Here is a 24,851-nt window from a genome sequence, read left to right as displayed (position 1 = left end):
CCAGGTATCAACTGCCTAGCAGATTAATAAGTTCACCACTGTTGCAGGCTGTTTATGTTGGGTTTCATAACTTAAACATGATTAGTATCATCACTGGCCACATGACAGGACTCAAGATCCAGTCCCTCCACTCTCCTCAGAGATTAGGAAGTAGGGTTGAAAGCTCTAATTTGATCTTTCTGATATGGACACTCTGTCCATGAAAACTATCTTTAAAAGCCCGCTCAGAATCACCTCATTAGCATAAATGCATGTGTGGTTAAAATAGACTAATTATGTACTCGGAAAATTCCAAGGGTTTCTGAAACTCACTATTGGGGACCAGGGTCAAAGATCAGATATATTCTTTATGATAATCACATACACAATAAATGGAAGCTATTATTTTAGAAACCAACTAGCAGATTACTGAAATAATGTGAGTACGAAGATAAGGGGGTAAAACACTGCAGAAGCAACAGCAACAGAAAACTAGGCTGGGGGGCAGGCGTCAAAATTATCTATGAAGGTTCAGCCTGGACAACTAAATAGAAACAATCATACCCTGGCAGGACACTGAATATGAAATTAACAATTAATTTAGTTTTAGCCACATTGAGGCTGAAGGTTGACAGTCAGCAATTTCAGATGGATATTGGGCAGATGGAATGATGAGCCTGGAGATGTGAGAGGACAGGATCAGAATAAGTCTCCATATAGATCAGATCCCCATCTCCTCCTCCAAAAAACTCTAAAGAGGAGGATACCACCTAATGGTATCACTTAAGTTGGTACATGCCCTGTAACAATCCAATAAAAGCAAGTAAATACATGCAGCAGAAAATGTAAGGGCTGAACTGAGAACATTTTCCATTTAATATTTTGAATTTTAAACAAATTGATTTCTCTCTCTCTCTCTCTCTGGTACCAGAGATTGAACCCAGGAGTACCTAACCACTGAGCCACATCCCCAGCAGTCTTAGTCTTTATTTTAAGACAAGTTCTAAGGTGCTTAGGGACTACGTTGCTGAGGCTAACCTTGAACTTGTGATCCTCCTGCCTTCGCCTCCCAAATTACTGGGATTATAGGTGCGTACCACCATGCCCAATGGTATCTAATTCTTAAAGACTCAAAAGGAATCACATGATCAAGGGCCAAACAGAAATGCTGGGTTTTGTTGTAGGATAGAAATATGCTATTTTATTTTCTATCAATAGGAACTTACCATACATCTAACAGATAAATATTTACTTTTCAATGAAAAGGTTATGGATATGGAGCAAGCATAGAATACAACATAAACAGGATCAGCTATGGTCAATTCAAAAAGCTTTGCGTCCAGATACATGAAGCAAAATAAAAACTTCAAGTATGGAAACCATGTCAGACTTACCCCAAGCTTTTACAGTCCTGCTTTTAGAAAATGTTTGGAAGGTAGAATCTGCCTTGCTAATAGTTCATAGGTTCAGAAGCATCATAGCTTATTTTTCTCTGAAATGTGCAAATAATTTCATCCTTTTGTTGCCAGCTTCTGGGACTCCCAACTTGGTTTTTCAGAAGCTATAAACATAATAAATGGGAGAAAACAGAAAGCATAGTCAGTGCACTAAGCCAGTCAGATGGTTCATGGTATGTGGGTTATAAATGGATCCATAGAACTGAAACACTCAAGTACTATAGACTGAACCAATGAACCGGTAACCCAGGAAGATAGGGTACAATGCTGGTCCCTAGCGTTCAGGATGGGAATGCCAGAAAAGTGAAGTGAGAGTTCAATATGTGTCCCACCTTTATAGGCTCCAGGGAGGGAACCAAAATATTTTTGGCTAACTCATTGGAGTGCTTCTCTGTGCCAGCAACACCCCTAGAAAGAAGAACAGTAAGGCAAAATCTGAACCTAGACTCCAACCAGAGAAGGAATGGATAAGGGAAGTTTCCTTCCCTACACTCTTCTTAACTCATAAAGGAGATAAAAGAAAAATTCTGAGATGCCCTAAATTTAATTATGAAGGCTGAAGGATGGAGACAGGAAGAGAAAAAGGCTATTTAATATTTTCATTTCATATGTTAGAACCTTAACTTAATCACATTACATACAAACTCAATGACTGTCATCCCTAACCTATCCAGAAGTCCTTCTCCTATGGACTACCCTCCTATCCTAAAGCTTCACCATCTTGCATAATCACACTCCTCTTTATCTATAGCCAAGGTAGTTTCAATGTAAACAATTTATGCTGTCCTTCTCCAATTTTTCCTTATTAAAAAAAGTTCTTTGTTCTAGTTGGACATATTTCCAACTGCTATCTAGCCCTGCTACTGGCAATTACTGGAACTTATCCCAGGACCTGGTCCTTTTTCTGGCTAACATCTGTAATGGATGAACAAATCCTTTTACATCAGAGATGCCTAAGTCTAGCTGAACATAGGGTTCTTTAAGTTTCAAAGATGACAAGAGGGACCCAAAGAATTTTCTAAAGAAAGACACAGGCATAAAAGACACTCTCCCCACTTCCTACATCCTGATTGTAACACCAAATTATAAGGATCATTTTATTCTGCATAAAACTTAACAATTTTAGTGGACAGACTGTTGGTTTTACCTACAGTAGTACTAATTTCTTTGTATCAATATGCATGTTTCTCAGTTATAAATAAAGGTATGTATCTTTGGTGAATTCCTTAGGATTTACAGAGTAGATTTTACATTAAGGCTTATTTTCAAAATTCTAGCATTGTAGTAGTTAATCCCTTAGCTTGAACCACCCCCATTCACATAGATTCACAGCAGGCAAACCTCTTCCCTTGGATCACTGCTAACTTCCTCATGCTCTAAGAATTTCCTCTTCTAACACAACCAATTCAACACTTTTTTTTTTCAATAGTGTTGGAGATTGAACCAAGGGCCTTGCACATGCTAGTCAAGCACTCTACCACTGAGCTACATCCTCAGCCCCCAATTCACCAGTTCTATTCCACTCCTACACACCATTACCCTCTCCTTCCCCCTCAAACACTCCAAGTAAAATATCTTTAATTAGTGAGGGTCAGAGGGAAAGGACAATTCAAGGCATCTTTGAGTTACCTTTCCAATTCCTCCCTCTTTTTTAGGCACCCCAAGTCCCTGCTCACCCAAAACTGCCCTTGAATTTCTCAAGAAGTTATTCCTAGGTTGAACAAAATTCAGCCCTTTCTGATTCCTACTCCCTGAGGAGCATGCCAAATCTATCCAAGTACTCAGCAGTTCTAAAGCCTTCCATCTTTTAAGACCCTCTCTTCATATTTTTAAAGCCAAAAGATAGTAGTAATTCTCTTAAGCCACATTTCCAGCCTCATGCTTCTTCCCAGTGCAAAGCCAGGAGAGCAGGGTCTTCTCATTCATATTTACTGAACTGAATTACTAGACTGCTGTTCCAACTGTTTACCACTTCAAACCCAACACTGTCTTTTCTCGGAGTAGCAAGGTTACTACATAATAAAAATGCCCTCCCCTCCTAAGGCAACTATTGTCAATTACTTCATTCTTTCCGATTACTGTCAATAAACCTTATGAACTAAAAACAAGTGAAAACCTCACACACACACAAACTCACTCTCTCTCTCTCTCTCTCTCTCTCTCTCCCCCCCCTCTCTCTATTAAGATTAAGAAGCTAAGTTTCAGGAAGGTAAAAGTAGTTGCCCACATCCTTTTCATAACAATTTTTTAAAAGTTCTTAGGATGTATGAGGTTCTGTAAGAAGTATGTTACTTTCAAAATCTATTTTAATCCTTGCAAAAATATGGAAAGAAAATAGAACTGTAATCCCTTTTTATAGTGAGTAAATACACTTAAGTTAAAAAAAAAATAAAATTTCTGGCTCCCACTACAAGACTAGTAAGTGACACAGCTGCGATTCAAGCCCAGTCAGACCATATTCAGAGTTCAAGCTGTTAAAGGATAACTAAAACAAACAAACTAATGTGTTTCTCATACAAACATAAAAATAAATGGCTTCAATTAATTTATTAAGTAACTGGGGAACAAATAAGATTTTCCAACTGATTTAAAAAAGAATCAGAAGACCAAACGCATACATAGCCAGTGGAGAATACTGAAATAAATTAGCTTAAAACATACAAAACTGGCTTCTTCCAAATAAGAGGAAAAGAAACCAACTGTACTTCTAACCAATGAGATTCCTTTGCACATCTAACGACAAGAACAATTTACATTGCCATCCATATTTTACAACTTAAAAAACTGTGAAATAAATCCAAAGCAATGAAAGCTACAGATCCCAGAGAATCTGAGAACCAGGAAAACAGTTCTAAGTAGCACTTAGGTTTCTGCTGGGGGTACTTAGGAATCCTTTTGGTTCATTTCAGACTTTCTCAAGTTTTCCTTATACAGATCTTAAACACTCTGCATAATGTCTTTTCTCTTCTTTTAGATAAAGATCCACAGCTTCAAGATCTCTGACAAGAGGCTGAGGTACTCATAGATCAGCGGTAGAGCACAAAAGTTTTGAGGTCCTGAGTTTGATTCCCAGTACTGCAAAACAAAACAAAACAAAACAAAAAAGATCTCTGACAAGCACTAGAAAAAAAAATAGTTACTTCTCTCCATAAAACTCATCTTTCACAAACACATACTAAGCCAGAAATTTAATTTATTGTGAATTTATATCTACATGCAGAAATAAATTAGGTCACAGGATGGTCAAGCCTCTTAAGAGATCAAAAACTAAAGAGGGTTTGATTTTAATGAACAATGATTTGAGAAACAGAACTGCTGTCTGAAGAATGAAACACAGTAAATTGTTATTTTAAAATAAACAACCCAAAACAACTTGGTGTCTTTCTAATCAATTAAGCGTCTTAACTTCTACCCTATGGTTTCTTCAATAAAAAGGCAATTTCCACTTTCAACAAGATCAAGCAGATGGACCTTTTCCTACTGCTCTAGGTAACTACGATGGAAAAGAGTGGCGGCGATCACACATAAAACAAACATGAGAAGACTGAAGGAGAGAGAAGGCAGACCAGCCAGGGACTTGGGACCCATGGAACAACACTTCGGTGGGTTCCCTGGTTTTCTTTTTACATCATATACCACAAAGAGCTGAAGAAGCAAGGAATGCAGAAAGGTAAATGGGGGAAGACAAAAGACCACTTTGGTTCTCTTAAGTCAAAGGACTAAGAAAAGAGCAACACAGCAAGACAGAAAACTTTCAAGTAATAAACTGAATTCCAGTCCAAGAAAAAAGTTAAAGAAAAATCTGTGGCCACACACGCCAGGCTATAAGGTGCCCTAACTTAGCTTCCAATTTTCTCCAATCCCTGCCCCTGCCATAAAGTGACTGTGGAAACCACCTGCAGGGTCTGTATTTCTATCCATCCCACTGGAGTGGTTCAGAGGAGGCCTAAGCTTTCACCCCTGCCCAGGGGTAACAAGGTCATCCCCTCCCAGTGGTGTCAGCAAAGGCCACGTACAGGACAGTAATGAGACAGTAATGAATCAGTGGAGGCCTGAAGAGGAGCTGAAAATCCCACCCCTACCACCAAGAAGTCCTGCTTTTTGTTAGTGGACCAACTCCTCAAAAGCACAACATAACACAAATTACCCAAAATTAAATAGATAATTTGAATAGCCATTAACTATTAAGGAAACTGAACTTATAATTTAAAAGTTTCAAAAACAAAATCTGGCCCAGATCACTTCATCAGAGAATTTTATCAAATGTTTAAAGAAGAATTAAAGCCAACTCTACATAATCTCTCTTAGGAAACAAAAGCTGAATTGGAAGCACTCCTCTATCCATTTTATGAAGTTTGTATTATCCTGATACAAAAACCAGAAAAAGACTATGCAAAAGAAAAATATCTACAGACCATTACCTGAAGATAGACACAAAAATACTCAACAAAGTATTAAAAGAATTCAACAGTATATTAAAAACTGAATTTAATCAGGGATGCAAAGCTGGTTCATTCAAACATCAATCTAATCCACCCAAGGGAAAAAAAATCACATAATTATACCAATTGACACAGAAAAAATGATTTTTAAAAAGTCATTACTTACTCATGAGAACAACTCTCAGAAAATACTGAAATAACGAGGAACTTTCTCAAGTAGATAATGAGCATTTACAATCTACAGCAAACATTATTACACTCAGTGATAAAAGACCAAATGCATAATGCACCCACACACACACTACCAGGAATAAGGTAAACAAGTTCATTCTTACCACTCTAATTCAACATAGTATTAGAAGTTCTAGCCAATGCAAGAAGGCAAGAAAAAGAAGTAAGTCATACATAAATGAAGGGTCCCTGTCTGCAGATGACATGATGGTTCACACAGACATACTAAAGAAATTTATCCTGAAAATCTCCTGGAACTAAGTTAGTTCAGCAAGGTTACAGGTACAAGATAAACACTAAAAAAAATCAACTTTATTTCACATGAAAAAAAAACCTAGAGTGGGAGAAAAATTTTGCAAATCCTATCTATGGTAATGGACTTATATCTAGAACACTGTATATGGAGAACTCCTATAACTCAATAATAAAAAGGCAAATAATCCAATTAAAAATGGGTAAGGAATTTGAATAACATATCTACAAAGAAAAGGTAAAAATGTAAACAAGCACATGAAAACATGCTTGACATAATTTACCATCAGGCAAATCAAAACCACAAAGAGGTATCACCATACATCCACCAGGATGATATAACTTCTCCAGAATGGCTCTGATCAAAAAGACAGACAATAACAAGTGTTTGGGGAGAACCTTTAGGCAATGCTGCTAGGATAGTAAAATTTTACAGCCACTCTGGAGAACACTCTGGTAGTTCCTCAAAAGGTTAAACATAGTTACCCAATGACCCAACAACCCACTCCTAGATATACACACAAGAATGAAAACTTACAATTATATAAAACTTATACATGAATGTTCATGGAAGCATTATTCTTTTTTTTATAATTTTTTTTTTTTTTTTTTAGAGACAGAGAAAGAGAGAGAGAGAATCTTTTTTGTAGATGGACACAACACAATGCCTTTTTTTTTTAATGTGGTGCTGAGAATCGAACCCAGGTACCGCCTGTGCTAGGCAAGCACTCTACCGCTGAGCCAGAATCCCAGCCCAATGGAAGCATTATTCTTAACAGCCAATAAGTGGAAACAACTCAAATGTCCATCAACTCATAGTGCCAAACCATCTTCCTGCCTGAGCCTCCCAATAAATAAAATGTGCCCTATCTATATAATAAATTATTTGGTCACAAAAAAGAATTAAGTACTGTTACACATGATACCACATAGAAGAACCCTGAAAACACCATGCTAAGTAAAAGACACAGTGGAGAAGACACCACATATTATATGATTCCACTTAGAAGAAATGTCAGAATAGGTACACACAGAGAGGTGGAGCAGACTGGGGTTGCCTAGGGCAAAGGAGAGTCTGGAGGAGGGAGGACTAAGAATCACAATCTAATGAATGTGAGGGTTTGCGGGATAATAAAAATGTTTTAAAATTGATTTTGATAATTATATAACTCAATGAATATACTAAAATCAATGACAGATCTCCAAATGGCTGCCTTATAGAAATTGACAAACTGATTCTAAAATTTCTGTGGATTTGCAAGAACTCAGAATATACAAGATAATGTTGAAAATGAAGAACAAAGTAGGACAGGTACTCTCTGTTTTCAAAACTTCCTACCAAACAATGGCAATCAAGATAGTTGGTATTGGGCTGGGGTTGTGGCTCAGCGGTAGAGCAGTCGCCTAGCATGTTTGAGGCCCTCAGTTGGATCCTCAGCACCACATATAAATAAATAAAATAAAGGTATTATGTCCACCTACAACTAAAAAAAAAAAAAAAAAAATTTAAAACAAAAAGATAGTTGGTATTGTCATAAGGATAGATGCATCAATGGAATAGAAATGAGATTTCAGAAATATATCCATGAGTCTTTATGCAAACACCACATGGTTCAACAGTTGCACACCTGGATATTTACCTCAGAGAAGTAGTACACAGTCACACAAAGACCTGTACCCAAATGTTCACAGCATATTTATTCCTAACAGCCAAACACTAGAAATAATTCAGATGTCCTTCAATGGGTATTTCCATATGAAGGAATATTAAGGATACTGAGGAATACTAAGGACGAAAAAAAAGAACAAACTATTGATTCATGTAATAACTTTAATTCCAGGAAATTATGTTAAGTGAAAAACACCAATTTCCAAGAATTGTATGCTATATAACTCCATTTATATAACATTCTTCTAATAACAAAAATGTAGATTAGACTATTTTAATCTACAATTATAGATTCATGTTTACCAGGTCAGGGAAAGGAAGGTTGTAACTAAAAAAAGGGCACAATAAAAAATTCTGTGACAAACTTCTTCTGTATCTTAGCTGTATCAATGTCAGTGTCCTGGTTGTAATTACCACTGAGAAAAACTGGGCAAAGGGGTCATGGCATATCTTTGTACTATTTCTTACAACTGCATGGGACTCTACAATGATCTCAAAATAAGTCTTAGAAAAGGAGGGGGGGGGGGAGAGAGAGAAAATCCCTAAACTCTATAGTTTGACAAATCCAGGTAAACAGAACATTACTATTTCTTTTTTTTCTTCTTCTTCTTTTATTTTATTTTTTATTTGAGATGGGGTCTTGCTATGCCAAGGTTGGTCTCCAACTCATGGTGCTAAACTATCTTCCTGCCTCAGCCTCCCAAGTGCTGGGACTATAGGCTAAGGCCACTGCACCAAGATCTGATTTATTACTATTTTCTAAAAGGAGATGGGTAGGAGGAAGAGAAAAGGGGAAAAGAAAGAGGAGGAGGGGAGAAGGAAAGGGTATAGGAGGACACGGAAAAACAGAAGAGGTGAGATTTTCAAACACTGTGATTTTAGGAAATTATCAAGTTTCTTTATCTGTAAAGCACAGATTAATATCCAATTCAGTGATAGGCTGAATAACTCAAAATATATCCACACCCCAATCCCTGAAAGACATAAATGTTACTTATGTATGGGGGGAGAAACTTGTATATAAGTAATAACTATTTTTGCAATGGGGGATTATTTTGAAATTATCAGGGTGGGCCCTAAATACAATTCACATAAAGTATATCCTTTTAAGAGGAAGGCAAAGGGAGACTTGACTGCAGACAGAGGGGAGAAAGGGAATGCCACCATAGAGGCAGAGGCTGCATTGATGCAGCCATAAACCAAGGAATGCCAGTTGTCACCAGAGCTTAGAAGAGGTCAGGAGTGATTCTCCCCTAGAGCCTCTGGAGGAGGCAAGGCCCTCCTATACTTCAATCTCAGTTGATTGATACTAATTTCAAAATTTCTTATCTCCAGAACTCTGACTAAATAAATTTCTGTTGTTTTAAGCCACTAGGTTTGTGGTAATTTATTATAGCAGCCATAGGAAACTAATATAAATATCTACCCATCTCCTAGAAATGCTGGGAAAAGTAAATAAGTATGTATGGAAAAGGCCCCTGAGGAGTCTACAGTACAATTGAGAAAATCAGACACAATTTTGGAGTCATTAATTTAAAATAAGAATACAACAGCTCAAATTTTTTAACAGCTAAAAAATTCTAGATTATAAAATAAATAAATATATATATATATATATATCTCTCTCTCTCTCTCTCTCTCTCTCTCTCTCTCTCTCTCTCTCTCTTTGGGAATACTTATACCTAATGTAAACTCAGTTCTCTGAAGATCAGCCACTCAACAGACAAGAACTAGTTATCACTGTAGCAAAAAATAAGAGTCAACTTGATTAACTCTGACTTCTAATATATTTCTTCTCTGAAGGAAAGAGAAGCTCAATTAAACTGGTTTCATGCCTACCATAAATTTAACAAAATGAGGTCATTCTGGCACTGCCTGGACTACTCTAGATTATTTCAATTCTCCTTTTCTTCACACTCATTCTTACAAAACAAAGCAAACATAATTCTTCCTTTACTTTAATCAATCAGTTTTAATGAACAACCACATTTAAAATACAACTTAAGCCCACCACCTCTGACCAGAGGCTGGACAGGAACCGCTGCGCCCCACCTCCTTGGGAGCCAGGAACCACAGCGCCTGCACAGAGAAGAACACGGCGCCTGGGAGGACAGGAACACCACACTGTGGGTCCCTATCCACCAACCTGTGGCTACACCCAAACCACCTCCATCTTGGGACACTGCAGCCATAGCCACAGCCCTTGTCACGTGCAATCTCCACCATGGGACAACGGACAGGGCCAGAGGCAGCTGCCCACTGGAGCACCACACACCACAGTATGCCATCACTGAATAGGCCACCCAACGCCATCAAACAGCCCATCCTTCCAGCCACATCTCTGAAAGCAGTTACCTCCATCTTGGAACACCTCCACTGCTATCTTGGGACACCTCCACTGCCACCTCCACCACCTTTAGTTGGGGCAGACTCCATCTTGGGACACTGACTGAGACCTGGAAGCCCAACAGCAAGCTACCTACAGTCTTGATGCTACTGCCACCACCAACTAGGGCTGTGGCCGCTTCCATGTAGGGGCAACAACCAGGGCCTGGAAGACCATCACCAAGGTCCCTGTGGGCCCATTTGCACCAGAGGTATCCCTACTAGATGTGCTGACAGTCACAATCCCATTGTGAAGGGGACAGGGAGCCTTGCATGAGGTTGCCTCTTTTTTTTTCTTTTATCTTCTCCTGCTAACAACCAACTTCTTTTGATTCCCCTTTCACTTATCCTATAATCTAATACCTCTATATTCTCACATCCTACCTCATCAACATCACATCCTACCCCACCCCTTCTCTCTCCGACCACCACTAGAAATTGTAAACCCTTATGCAAACCTACTGGCTATATGGTAGAAGATAATCGTACTCGTCTTGTAATGGCAAAACTGTCAGTATCTAAATAGAAGCTAATTGATTTATGGCTGCGTATTAGTTGCACTGGGTGCTATAAACATTGATGTCCCCCTTAAAGGTGAGGTATTCGTAACCTGCAGGGTCACTACAAGATTATAGGGTAAAAACTACAATACCTCAGATCCACCCTGCAAGACAGGAAGACAATAGACAACATGAAAATATAACAGAGGAAAATGCCCCAAACAAACCAAGATACTTTAATAATAGAATCCATTGACAGCTCAGTAGATGAAATAACAGAGAAGGTGTTCAGAATGTACATAATTAAAATGATCTGGGAATTAAAGAATGAGCTAAGAGAGCAAATACAGGCAAAAACTGACCACTCCAACAAAGACATAAGACAGCAAATACAGGCAGCAAAGATTAATTCAAGAAAGGGATAGAGATTTTGAAAAATAATCCAAATAGAAATCCTTGAAATGAAGGAAACAATAAACCAAATTAAAAACAAAAAAAAATAGAAAGCATCACCAACAGACTAAATTACTTGGAAGACAGAACCTCAGACAACGAAGACAAAATATACAATCTTAAAAATAAAGTTGACCACACAGTGAAAATGGTAAGAAACCATGAATAGAACATCCAAGAATTATGGGATAACATCAAAAGACCAAATCTAAGATTTATTGGGATAGAGGAAGGAACAGAGTTTTAAATCAAAGGAATGCACAATCTCTTCAATGAAATAATATCAGAAAATTTCCCAAACATAAAGAATGAATTGGAAAATCAAATACAAGAAGCTTACAAATGTACAAAATTACAACAGATCTACACCAAGGCACATTATAATGAAAATGACTAGCATACAGAATAAGGATAAAATTGTAAAGGCCACAAGAGAAAAGAATTAGATTATGTACAGGGGAGACCAATTCAGATCTCAGCAGATTTTTCAACCCAGTCCCTTAAGGAAAGGAGATCCTGGAACAACATATACCAAGAGCTAAAAGAAAATGGATGCCAATCAAGAATCTTATATCCAGCAAAATTAAACTTCAGAGTTAATGACGAAATAAAAAACCTTCCAAGATAAAACAAAAGTTAAAGAATTTACAGCAAGAAAGCCTGCACTACAGAACATTCTTAGCAAATATTCCATAAGGAGGAAATGAAAAAGAATAATGAAGATCTGCAAAAGGAGGGAACTACACTAAAGGAAAAGCCAATCAAGTCAAGTTAAAAACCAAAAATAAACCAGAATTACTGGGAATGCAAAACATATTTCAATAATGGCCTAAACTCATCAATTAAAAAACATAGACTGCCAGATTGGATTTTAAAAAAAAAAAGACCCAACAATACACATCCTTTAAGAGACTCATCTCACAGGAAAAACATCCACAGACTGAAGGTGAAAGGATGGGGAAAAAACTTATCACTCACATGGATCCCATAAACCAGCAGGGATTTCCATCCTCATATCAGATAAAGTAGACTTCAAACCAAAGTTAGTGAAAAGGGATAAAGAAGGACATTTCATACTACTCAAGGGAATCATACCTCAACAAGATATAAATATCTATGCCCCAAACAATGAAGCATCTATGTATATCAAACCAACCCTTCTCAACTGCAATAATCAAATAGACCACAACACAATAATACTGGGTGACTTCAGCATACCTCTCTCACCACTGAATAGATCTTCCAAACAAAAACTAAACAAACTACAGAACTCAATAAAACAATTATTTAGACTTAACAGATGTACATAGAATATTCCACCCATCAACAAGCAAATACATTTTTTTCTCAGCAGCATATGGATCCTTCTCCAAAAAAGACCACGTTATGTCACAAAGCAAGTCTTAGCAAATACAAAAAAACAGAGATATTACCCTGCATTCTATCTGACCATAATCAAATGAAATTAGATATGAATGATAAAACAAAAAATAAAAGCTACTCCAATACCTGGAAACTAAATAATATGCTACTCATCAGGGAGGAGATAAAAAAAATTCTTAGAGGTAAATGAAAACTCTGATACTATGTATCAAAATCTCTGGGATACTATGAAGGCAGTGCTAAGAGGAAAGTTTATTGCATTAAACTCATTAAAAGAAGAAAAAGTCAACAAATAAATGACTTAACATTACATCGAAACGCCCAAGGAAAGTAAGAACAAACCAACACCAATAGTAGAAGACAGGAAATAATTAAAATCAGGGCTGAAATCAATAAGATTGAATCAAAAGAATTCAAAACATTGACAAAACAAAAAGCTAGTTCTTTGAAAAAATAAATAAAACTGACAAACCCTCAGCCACCCTAATAAAAAGAGGGAGAAAGAAAACTCAAATTACTAAAATTCATGATGAGAAAGGAAATATCACAACAGACACTACTGAAATACAGAAGACAATTAGAAACTATTTTGAAAATTTATACTCCAGTAAAATAGCCTTGAAGACACCAATAAATTTCTAAAGGCAACTGATCTACCCAAACTGAACCAAGAGGACATATGCAATTGAAACAGATCAATTTCAACAAGGAAATAGAGGATGCCATCAAAAGCCTACCAACTAAGAAAAGCTCAGGACCAGACGAATTCTCAGCCCAGATATACAAGACCTGCAAAGAATAATTAATACCAATACTCCTCAAATTATTCCATGAAATAGAAAAGGAGGAAAACCTTCCAAACTTATTCTATGAGGCTAGTATCATCCTGATACTAAAACCAGACAGATACAAATCAAGGAAAAAAAATTTCAGACCAATATCCCTGATGAACATAGATGGAAAAATTCTCAATAAAATTCTAGCAAGTTGCATACAAAAACATAGTTTAAAAATAGTGAAACATGATCAAGTGGTGTTCATCCCAGGGATGCAAGGATGGTTCAACATACAGAAATCAATAAATGTAATTCATCACATCAAAAGACCTAAAGATAAGAATCATATGATTATATCAATTGATGCACAGAAAGCATTTGACAAAATACACCCTTTTATGTTCAAAACACCAGAAAAACAAGGGATAGTAGGAACACACCTCAACATTATAAAAGATATCTATGCTAAACCCAAGGCCAACATCATTCTAAATGGAGAAAAACTGGAAACATTCCCTCTAAAAACTGGAAAAAGCCAGGGATGCCTTCTTCTGCCACTTCTATTCAGCAGAGTCCTTGAAAGTCCAGCCAAAGCAATTAGATGAAAGAAATTAAAGGGATATGAATAGGAAAAGAACCTAAACTATCACTATTTGCTGAAGACATGATTCTATACTTAGAGAATCCAAAAAAATTCCACGAGAAAACTTCTAGAATTAAAAAATGAATTCAGCAAAGTAGCAGGATATAAGATCAATATCCATAAATCAAATGCATTTCTATACATCAAGTGATGAATCCTCTAAAAGAGAAATTAGGAAAACTATCCCATTCACAATAGTCTCGAAAAAAAAATAAAATATTTCAGAATCAATTTAACAAAACAGGTAAGACCCCTACAATGAAAACTACAGAATACTGTAGAAAAAAAAAACTGAAGAAGACCTTAGAAGATGGAAAGATCTCCCCTCTTCTGAGACAGGCAGGATTAATATTGTCAAAATGGCCACACCACCCAAAGTGCTTATCAGATTCAATGCAATTCCAATTAAAAATCCCAACATCATTCCTTATTGATATATAAAAAACAATCATGAAATTTATTTGAAAAAAATAAGAGACCCAGAATAGCCAAGCAATCCTTAGCAAGAAGAGTGAAGCAGGTGGCATCACTATACCAGACCTTAAACTATACTACAAAGCTATAGTAACAAAAATGGCATAGTATTGGCACCAAAATAGACACATAGACCAATGATACAGAATAGACACAAACCCACATAAAGTTATCTCATATGAGACAAAGGTGCCAAAAACACACATTGGAGAAAAGATAGCCTCTTCAACAAATGGTGCTGGGAAATATGGAAATCCATATGATACAAAATGAAGCTAAACTCCTCTCACCATGCACAAAACTCAACTCAAAGTGGATCAAGGACCTACGAATTAGACCAGAGACCCTGCGCCTAAAAGAAGAAAAAGTAGGCCCAAATCTTTACCATGTTGGCTTAGGGTCTGACTTCCTTAACAAAACTCATAACACAAGAAATAAAATCAAGAATCAATAAATGGGATCGATTCAAACTAAAAAAAGCTTCTTCTCAGCAAAAGGAACAATCAATAAGGTGAAGAGAGAGCTTACATTTGGGGAGCAAATTTTTGCCACAGAACACACATCAGATACAGCACTAATCTCACGGATATATAAAGAACTCAAAAAACTTAACACCAAAAAAAACAAACAACCCAATCAATAAAGGGGCTAAGGAGCTGAACAGACACTTCTCAGAAGAAGATATACAATCGATTAACAAATATATGAAAAAAAGTTCAACAACCCTAGCAATTAAAGAAGTATAAATCAAAACTACTCTAAGATTTCATCTCACTCCAGTCAGAATAGCAGTTATCAAGAATACAAACAACAATAAGTGTTGGCAAGGATGTGGGGGAAAAGCACACTCATACACTGCTGGTGGAACTGCAAATTGGTGCAGCCAATCTGGAAAGCAGTATGGAGATTCCTTAGAAAACTTGGAATGGAACCACCATTTGACCCAGCTATCCCACTCCTCGGTCTATACCCAAAGGACTCAAAAACAGCATACTATAGTGATGTAGCCACATCAATGTTCATAGCAGCATAATTCACATTAGCCAAACTGTGTAATCAACCTAGATGCCTATCAATAAATAAATGAATGGATAAAGAAACTGTGGTAAATATACACACAATGGAATATTACTCAGCAATAAAAGACAAAATTATGGCATTTGCATGTAAATGGATGGAGTTGGAGAATATAATGCTGAGTAAGCCAATACCAAAAACCCAGAGGCCAAAAGTTTTCTCTGATAAGTGGATGCTAATCCTTAATGGGGTGTGCGGGGCATGGTATGAGTGAAGGAAGTTTGGATACGGCAAAGGGGAGGGAGGGACATGGGGGTAGGTAAGGTGGTGAAAGGAGACGGACATCATTACCCTAGGTACATGTATGACTGCATGAATGGTGTGACCCTACTTTGGGTACAACCAGAGAGGTCAAAACTTGTGCTCCATTTGTGTATGATGAATCGAAGAGCATTCTGTTGTCATATATAACAAACACACTAACATTTATTAGAACAAATAAATAAAATTATATATATTAAAAATAAATAAAAATTAAAAATAAAATACAACTTAAGTTTAAATTTAACTTAAATCTGTAGTTACATTATATTAACTATTATTATAGTTACAAGTATATTATCCCAGTAATTCACGCTCTCCAGTCTGAGGAATACATCATAAAATATCATTATGTTTCTTCTTATAAACCTGGTAATATATTTTTACTGAATTCCACGGTGACATAATGGAGAATGCAAGAGTATTTAAAAAAAAGTGTAAAAACACATATGACAACACATGAAAGGGCAAACAGCAAAAAAGGATGTCTCATTTAAAATTACCACATGGGACTGGGGTTCTAGCTCAGTGGTAGAGCACCTGCCTAGCACATGTGAGGCACTGGGTTTGATCCTCAGCACCTCATAATTAATAAATAAATAATGAATAAAGGTATCATGTCCATCTACAATTAAAAAAAAAAAAAAATTTAAGTTTTCTTCTTAAAACAACAAAAAAATCCTACCACGTCATTGACAGAATCAGCAAATCAACCACAAAGTTAATGTCCAGCAAGAATATTCAAAAATTCAAAAGATACACTCTTATTCAAAGAATCCTTAAGTACAGTATATTTTAAATTTATATTGCTTTAAAACAAGCATGAAAGCATATCAGTTAAGAGCACAGCCTCTGAAACTAGAACATTTAGGTTTGAATTTATGTCATTTAATCTCTTTGGGTCTCAGATTCTTCAAAAGGAAAAATGAGGATAATACTAGTATTTATCTCAAAATGGAAGTTATAAGGATAAAAGGTGTTAAAGCACTTACAATGGAATCTGATAAATAATAAGCATTTGGTAAATATTAGCTATTATCCCTTTGCCCCAAATACTGGGGACTGAACCCAGGCCACTCTACCATTAAGCTACATCCTTGGCCCTTTTTCTGTTTTACTTTGAGACAAGTTATCTGTAAGGACTCATCTGAACTGTCATCTTGATTGGATTAAGATATTCCTGAAATTAGGAGGCTGCAGGGTGTGTCAATGAGGGTGTTTCTAAGAATGACTGGCATGTGAAACAGCAAACTGAGGGAGAGATCCACCCTAAGTATGGGCAGCACAGTCCAATAGGTTGAGGCCCAAATGGAACAAAAAGTTAGAAGAACAAGGAAGTAGACCCAAACTCAATTCTTGAGCTGATGCTTTGACTTCTGCTAGGATCGCTTGAAGATATCAGTTCTAGTTCCTTCATTCTTCCAAAGTGGTCTCTAACCAGCAACTCTCCAGGAAGTTTCCAGGCCTCTGGGGATACATCATTGATTCCTCTTATTCTGAGGCTCCAACTTGGAATAGCTACCTATTCCTTCAACTCTCCAGCCTGCAGGTGGCCTGCAGATTATCTAGAGTTCAGTGATGTAAGCCAATCTAATGTATCACCATATAAATATTAAAAATGTGATATTTTAGATTGGCATACATGACTGAGAAAACTAAAGAATATGAATATATTCTGTTAGTTCTGTTCCTCTAGAGAACCCTGACTAATATATTCTTGTTAAGTTGCCCAGGCTGGCCTTGAATTTACAATCCTCCTACCTCAACCTCCCAAGTAGCCAGGATTACTGGAATTCACCACCATGCCCATCATGTTAGCTACTATCTATTATAAAAGAGGTTATCATTACTACCTAGATCTTACCCAACTCTGTTCCCATCACCAAGCTTATGGTAGGTATCCAAAAATGTTCAAGTAAAGAAACATTTTGGTACTCAAGCTACTAGTTTTCATCATTTTCTTCCTAACCCCACAAAGGTAAATTTTTATTTAAAAGCCACAGAATATAAGAACGAAATCATTACAAGAAAGTAATTATATTATTTACAGAACAGCAGAAAGAGCCATATCCAAAGATGCATTTCCCAAGACAAGTTTCCTCCAGCAGAGTTAGAAACAACCCTTTCACTCCACCCAGCCCTAAGGACTACTGCTACCACTCCTTTCTCTTCCATCATTCTCTCATTCCCATCTTTCATCCAGCATTTCTGTTCTTTGTAACAGCACTACCAGATACCAGCTCACCAAAATGCTATTCATGAGTTCTCCCAAGGGAATTTACCGTTTCTTTGTACAAACATAACATGTATGTGAATTCTTGAGATGGAAAACTAAGGGAAATGTAAGCATTCCCTTCATCTGCATCCCTAGAACAGTGATCTACTCCTCTGAGGAAGTAAACAAGCTTTCAGAAAACTCAACTGTGAAAGACTGTGGATAGAATGGTAAATCATCTACTGTTAGCTTTCACCGGAGGTCACCCTCAGATATCCTTTTCATTTGCCTCCCTGTTACCACCATAAGACCCCAGAGGCCTGTTGCCTCTCTAGGGAGAGGTCTGAGTGAAGGCCTTTTGGGTTATTATCTTACCCTCAACAGTACAGGGTCTCACCAAAGGCTCTTCTTAGCTCCATTATGGCATTCAAAACCTTGCAGCCAAAGGAAGTACAGCCTGTCCTTGTTATCTAAGGACAATCAGCAGAGCAGGGGAAAAGGCCACGCAGCAATTCCTCTTAAATAAGGACCATCAGAATAACAAAAAAAGAGTTAATGAGAATTTCTCAAAAAAAAAAATCAACTTTTCATAATGTACCACGTATTATATTGATAAAATTTAGGTTATACTTGCAATTATGTACTAGTTCCTATGACAAGGAATAGATAAATTGATGGAGGGCTTGGAGCATAACTTTGTAACAAATCTATATAACAGCATGATATGACAGCTTTGATTTCACATTTGCTTTTTGAAAGACAATTATATAAAAGTCATTTCAGAACAAAAAAAATTTATATTTCATAATTTTCTCTCCTAGATCTTCTCAAACTACTTTTAAAAGAATTTAAAGCATATCTCTCAACATTATCCCTGCTGGTTTTCCTCATCAAGTAAACTAGTCTAGCATCTAGCACTGCCATATTCTTACTTAACGTCTCTTTATTATGATTATTATGATTATTACTATTAAAGTACAATGTATTTATGGTAAGGTACACAAATAGTAGAATGTATAACTTAAATTTTTACAATTGGGGCTGGGATGTGGCTCAAGTGGTAGCGCACTCGCCTGGCATGCGTGCGGCCTGGGTTCGATCCTCAGCACCACATACAAATAAAGATGCTGTGTCCGCCGAAAACTAAAGAATAATTAATAAAATTCTCTCTCTCTCTTTCTCTCTCTCTCGAGTGCTCTCTCTCTTTAAAAAAAAAAAATTTTACAATCATATGCCTATTCCAAGACACAGAATATTTTCCAACGTCCTAGAAGATTTCCTCCTGCCCCTTCCCAGTCATTCTCCACTACCCTGAAGTAACCATTATTCTGACTTACATCATCAGGAAGTAGTTGTTGTTTCTGAACTTCATTTAACGGAATCATGCACTATGCAATCTTATTTCTGCCTTAGACTATGAGATCTCACCATGTTGATGTGTGTTTTTGTAGTTTATTCTCTTTTGATTGCTTTTTAATGATTCCTTTTATATCACAATTTATTAATCCATTCTGCTGATGAGCATTCAGATTGTATCCAATTTGGGGTTATTATGAATAAAGACATATGAACATTCTTTCATGCACTTTTTCTAAACACATGCATATATTTCTCCTGGATATACCTAGAAATAGAATGACTGGATTATGGGTAAGAGTGGACACAGCTACAGATTTTCAAAGTGACTGTACCATTTTACACTCCAACCAACACTATCTATGTGATCCAGTCAATCTACATCCATGCCAACATTAGCACTGACCATCTTTTAATTTTAGCTAATCTGGAAGGCATATGAATATCTTATTATTGTTTAATTTATATTTCCCTGTTGACTAATAATGTTGAGTATCTTTTTATATGCATGCTGGCCATATAGAAAGTACCCTTCAAGTTTCATTTTCTAATTAAATACTTATTCTTACTGATTTTACCAATAAATAAACATACATATTCTGAGTATAAGGCCTTGGTCAGATATATGAATTGCAAATTTCTTCTTCCAGTCTATATTTTGTTCTTCATTCTCTTAACAGAAATTTTTAGATGGAGGGAAGTTATCAGTTTTAATGAAATGTCAAGACAAATTTATCATTCATTTTTACAGTCACTGCTTTCTGAGTCCAAATGTCTATCTACTCTACTCACTTATTCCTTGATTTACGCTTATGGTTTGAGAAGTTCTCCACCATACTCACAATTCATGAAATACTGCATCTTTGAAAGGCTTGTGTTTTCATCTTGCTGTCGATTTGCAGTGCATTCATATTATGTTGTTAGGTGCTGGATAACTATCATTATAAATGTTGGGTGATCCACTTTACAAACTAGAGAATTCATCAGTGATTACTTCCATATTAAAATCACTTCTGTACAAATATTAAGAACCTAATGTAAATTTTAAAATTCTAAAGCCCATTATTACAGCTTTTTTCCCCAAACATACCTTAAATAATTCTTCCTTTCCCTTTGAACCCAATCATGAAGAAGCCCTGCTGCATCCTTTTCCTTAAATTAATGAAAAACAAATTTCCAATTTCCAACCATATAGTTACAAAACAAACTTACTTTACTCTTGCCTCTACTGACCCAGCAGGTGTTCCGCCTCCTCCACCCTGGGCCTCTTCCCACCTAATCCATTTTATATTCTGCTTTCAAAACACATGGAATTTGAACTCTGCTCTGCCACAGCTGATGACCTGGTTCACTCCCTCATCAACTCATCTGGAGTATGAAATTGGCCTTAACTGGTCTCTTTCTTACATTCTGTCTTTCATCCTGTCATAAATCACCTCTCAAGAATATAATTTTGATCATGGCACTCATCTAATAAAATCCTTCTTCAGTCCTTACTGCCCACAGGATAAAGTCTCTTAAAGTTTCTCTTAGCTGAGAATTCCAACCTAGCTTCTCTCCCAGCAATACCTACAACACTGTCATATGACCCTCATAGGACCTCTCATTCATGCTGGCTTCACATTGCTTCCTCCAACTACCAGAGCCCTTTCTTCTGTATCCTCCAGTCAGTTCCCTTCCTCTCTTGGCCAGGTCCATCCCAGCAGAAACAACCGTTCCCTTTTATGTGTACCCACCACAGCTATATTTGAGTTTTCAGCACAATGTATTAGTTAATCATTTATTTGTTCATCTCATTCACTAGTCTTCAAATTTCTGGACTTCGGTTTCTCCTTGAACTCTTCAAAATAAGATCAGGAATTAATCTTTAAATCCCAAAGTCTTGGCAAGATTACGATAGAAAGGTTCAAAGAAAGAATGAATGGCCCTAAGTCACTTTTATTTGTGATTTTTTTTCCTATAAAGATTAGAAAAATTAACAATGAACCATCCTAAAACAATTTTTAAAAGTACCCAGCAAGTTTTTCTTTCAAAGAATTTTCTTTTTCCAGTACTAGGAATTGAACCTAGGGCCTCATGCATGCTAGGCAAATGCTCTACCATTTAGTTACAACCCCAGTCCTTTTTATTTTATTTTCAGACTTTGTTGTCAAGTTACCCAGACAGGCCTAGAACCTGTGATCCTCCTGCCTTACCCTCCAGAGTAGCCAGGATAATAAGTGCAAGCCATCATGTCTAGCTCTTTCAAAGAATTTCATCAAAATTCAAATATTAATTATTGACATGTGTTTCCTGGTAGAAATAGTCACAACTCTTTGTTTTAAACTACCTTTTAAACTAATAACATCAAAAGTAGGATGAATATACCACTTAAGCAAAGTAAGTAACTGTAGTCATCACAGATCACTACTAGATGCCAACAGAATGAATCAGTTATTATTTAACAACTAAAAGATCACAAACAATGATTCCCTTGAAATCAATTACAGTACAAATCTGTTCACATATTTCCCTTTAACACATAAATCTGTATATAAACAGACAACAGGCATACAGTTTACAAACATAAGCTTAAACATAATGACAATAGTAGTTATACACTTTGGTACAAAATTACTGAATTTCAATGTGTCTCACTTTTCTTGTCTGTAAAACAAAGATGATAACTTCATAATGCTGCTAGCTGAGAGCATGTAATAAGGCCCTCGACACAGTGCATGGCCAGTAAGTGCATAATAATAAATATCAACCCTAATCACTGTACTTTTTAACTTTTTTAAAAATCCTTTTACATACACTCTCTTTTTCCTCCTTCACAACAACACAATGAAATTATCTAGGCAAAAAATGCTATCTCCATTTCAGAGATAGGGCATCCAACAGAGTAGTTACAAAATTGCCCTAAAATACTTCAAGGCATAGTTTGAACATAATCACACATAATTTCAACCCCAAAACAAACTGACCAAATCTCCAAAGATCCATTTGGAAGAGTCTTTGGGGATTTCCCCATTATTTCCTTCTGGTGGTCAGCAGCAACCGCTTTCAGACCTGTAGGGATAGATGATTCCCACAATTTGCTCAAGTTGAAAGGTAGAAACAGCCTCACTTTCACAGTGCCTGACTCACACAAAGTGCTACGTGCTTCCTCAATTACAGAACAATGAACTCCACAAAAATCAAACCTGTCACCAAACACGAAAAATCACTTAAAAAAAATTATGCTTAATCTGTCTGTCACATCAAAGTACAACATAAAAATTGGGAAAAAAAAAAAAGCAATTTTCTTTCACTAACTCGAAAATATACAATTTTTCATAAAGGACTTTGATCAAAACAGTTTTTAAAACCCAACTAGTTATACTTCATGACACATTTCTTTGCCCAAATAAGTGAGGAATATGAATAATGTTTCATCTTAGCAATATTTTAAACAATACTTAAGTACTTTGAGTTTAAACTGAAATTCACTCCCCAATCTTACCCATATAAAGCAATTCAGTGCCTGTATGAACTTCAAAGGCAGATGCAATGCTGCAAGGAAACGCACCCCAAACCCAGGGACCCACCACAAAGCAGAATGGCTCTACAACTACAAGTAAGAGCCTTATCTTTCTATCTCTTCAAACAGGCAGTTAAATGCGAAGAAGCCTCGTAAAGATCAGGCTTTGGCATCAGCCTCTAGCAAAGCCTACCTTTACCTTCGCGGCACTGCCAAGCTGGCAGCTACGACTCACACCTCTTTATGCAAAACAGCTGCAGCCCCTGCCCTCGACAGCTCCCGCTCAAGTCTGGCACGTGGCTGCCACTTGCGACATTTTGGCTCAGGAGATTTTAACAGGGGCATGCTCGGGGTGTGGTCAGGACAGTGCAGCTCCCAGAATCCCCGAGGTCTGGGCGGGAAGGTCCCACGCTCCGTCCAGAGCACCAACAGGGCACCCAACCCTGCCCGCCCCACGGCCACCTCGCCCTCGCCGCCCTGACTCGCGCGGCCCCTCGGCTGCCAAGGCCTCCACCACCTTCTGCGAAACGCTCGCCCGCGTCTCCTCAAACCTGAGAGGGTGAAACCTCCCCGCAAGCTGGAACCCCAATTCCCGGCGGAGTGACCATCACCTGGGCCGCAGCCCGGGGGAGGCCCGCAGCTTGCGAGGAGGAGCCGTGGTTGCGCCTTCCCCTCCCGCAACTCGGAGATCCCCGGGTCGCCGCCATTTTACCCGCATCCTATCCCCCCCCCCCCCGGCAATTCAGGCCGCCCACCTGTGACGGGCAGGGAATGCCGTGCCACGCCGCAGGGGGCACGTGGACAGCCCGGAGATTCCTGAGGGGTCAAACCTCGGGGCAGAACCCGCCGCTAATTCATCCCGAAGCGAGGAGGTACCCGGCCGTCGCCCTAGTAATGCGTCCTGCCAGGATCCACCCTGATTGGCTGCGGGAGCCCTGACGCAACGGCGTCCCCGGCTGCGTGGGAAGCCCGGGTCTCCGGCGCCCCGCCCCTGCCCCGCGGCCGGGGAGCACCCTGGGCGTGTGTCCCTGGGGGTTCCTTTAAAGTGGCCTCACGTATTTCCTGCTCTGACCTGCTGCGCCAAGGGGGTCCAGAGAACCTTGGGTGCAGAGGCGAGAAACCAAATTGGAAATTCAGCGGAGGTCTCTGCCCAAGGGAACCTAATGGCTCCTCCAAACCCGGGAGTTGCAGAATGGAAAACACATCTGGCAGATTAAATTACAAGCTGTATTTTTTTTTCCCTGAAGTCAAAAGGTAAATCAGTAGATGAACCAAGTTTCAGAATCCATGTTCTTGATGGTGCAAGACTCTTGCTGACATGCACATTTGCCCATCCCTAGCTCCACTTTCCCTCCTCAGAGGACCCTCGGCTTACAGCACACCACTCTTAAAAGGTCTTTATCCCTTTCTACTGTGTTATGTGTGTCCCCACACCTACTGCACTCAGCTCCTGAATGGTAGGGACTGGGTAAACCTCTTTTGTGCCTCCACTGCACAGGCTTCCTGAATTAAAATCTTAAAAATAAACATGGCCACATACGTTACACACACGCAGCCATTCGCCAGCCATTCATGTATGTTTATACGTTTTATTAGTTTATTCAACAAGGCACAGAGAACAGTGAATATTTTAAAAAGTACAAGGTCCCTTCCCTCTCAGAATTCACTAGTGTAATAGTAATAAACATCTAGTTTTGGGGTACATAGCTTCAGTGTAGCTAATATTCCCCCAAACACCCTGTGAATCTAGGTTTCCTGTGTTTCCTAAATCAGCTTCATATCTTTCCTAATTTTGT

At 37.8% G+C, this 24,851-nt stretch overlaps 1 protein-coding gene across 6 annotated transcripts in view; it reads right to left on the bottom strand.

Moving 5' to 3' along the window:
* Positions 1-23,970, bottom strand: part of Lclat1 (lysocardiolipin acyltransferase 1) — a 178,945-nt gene extending 154,975 nt beyond the window's left edge. For 4 of the 6 annotated variants that reach the window (XM_071601457.1, XM_071601461.1, XM_027933481.2 and 1 more), the window contains exons 1-2: positions 23,811-23,970; positions 1,374-1,540 (exon numbers count right to left, since the gene is read on the bottom strand). The gene's annotated coding sequence lies outside the window, so the exon portion shown is untranslated. Of the gene's footprint in view, positions 1-1,373; positions 1,541-22,519; positions 22,609-23,810 lie in introns of those variants that run through there. The other 2 variants (XM_071601458.1, XM_071601459.1) reach the window with 2 other exon arrangements.
* Positions 23,971-24,851: the final 881 nt, after the last annotated feature.

This window comes from Marmota flaviventris, chromosome 14, assembly GCF_047511675.1.
Source record: "Marmota flaviventris isolate mMarFla1 chromosome 14, mMarFla1.hap1, whole genome shotgun sequence".
NCBI classification, from domain to species: domain Eukaryota; kingdom Metazoa; phylum Chordata; class Mammalia; order Rodentia; family Sciuridae; genus Marmota; species Marmota flaviventris.
Note: the sequence above shows the minus strand (reverse complement) of the source record. Positions and strands in the feature narration are given on the sequence as shown.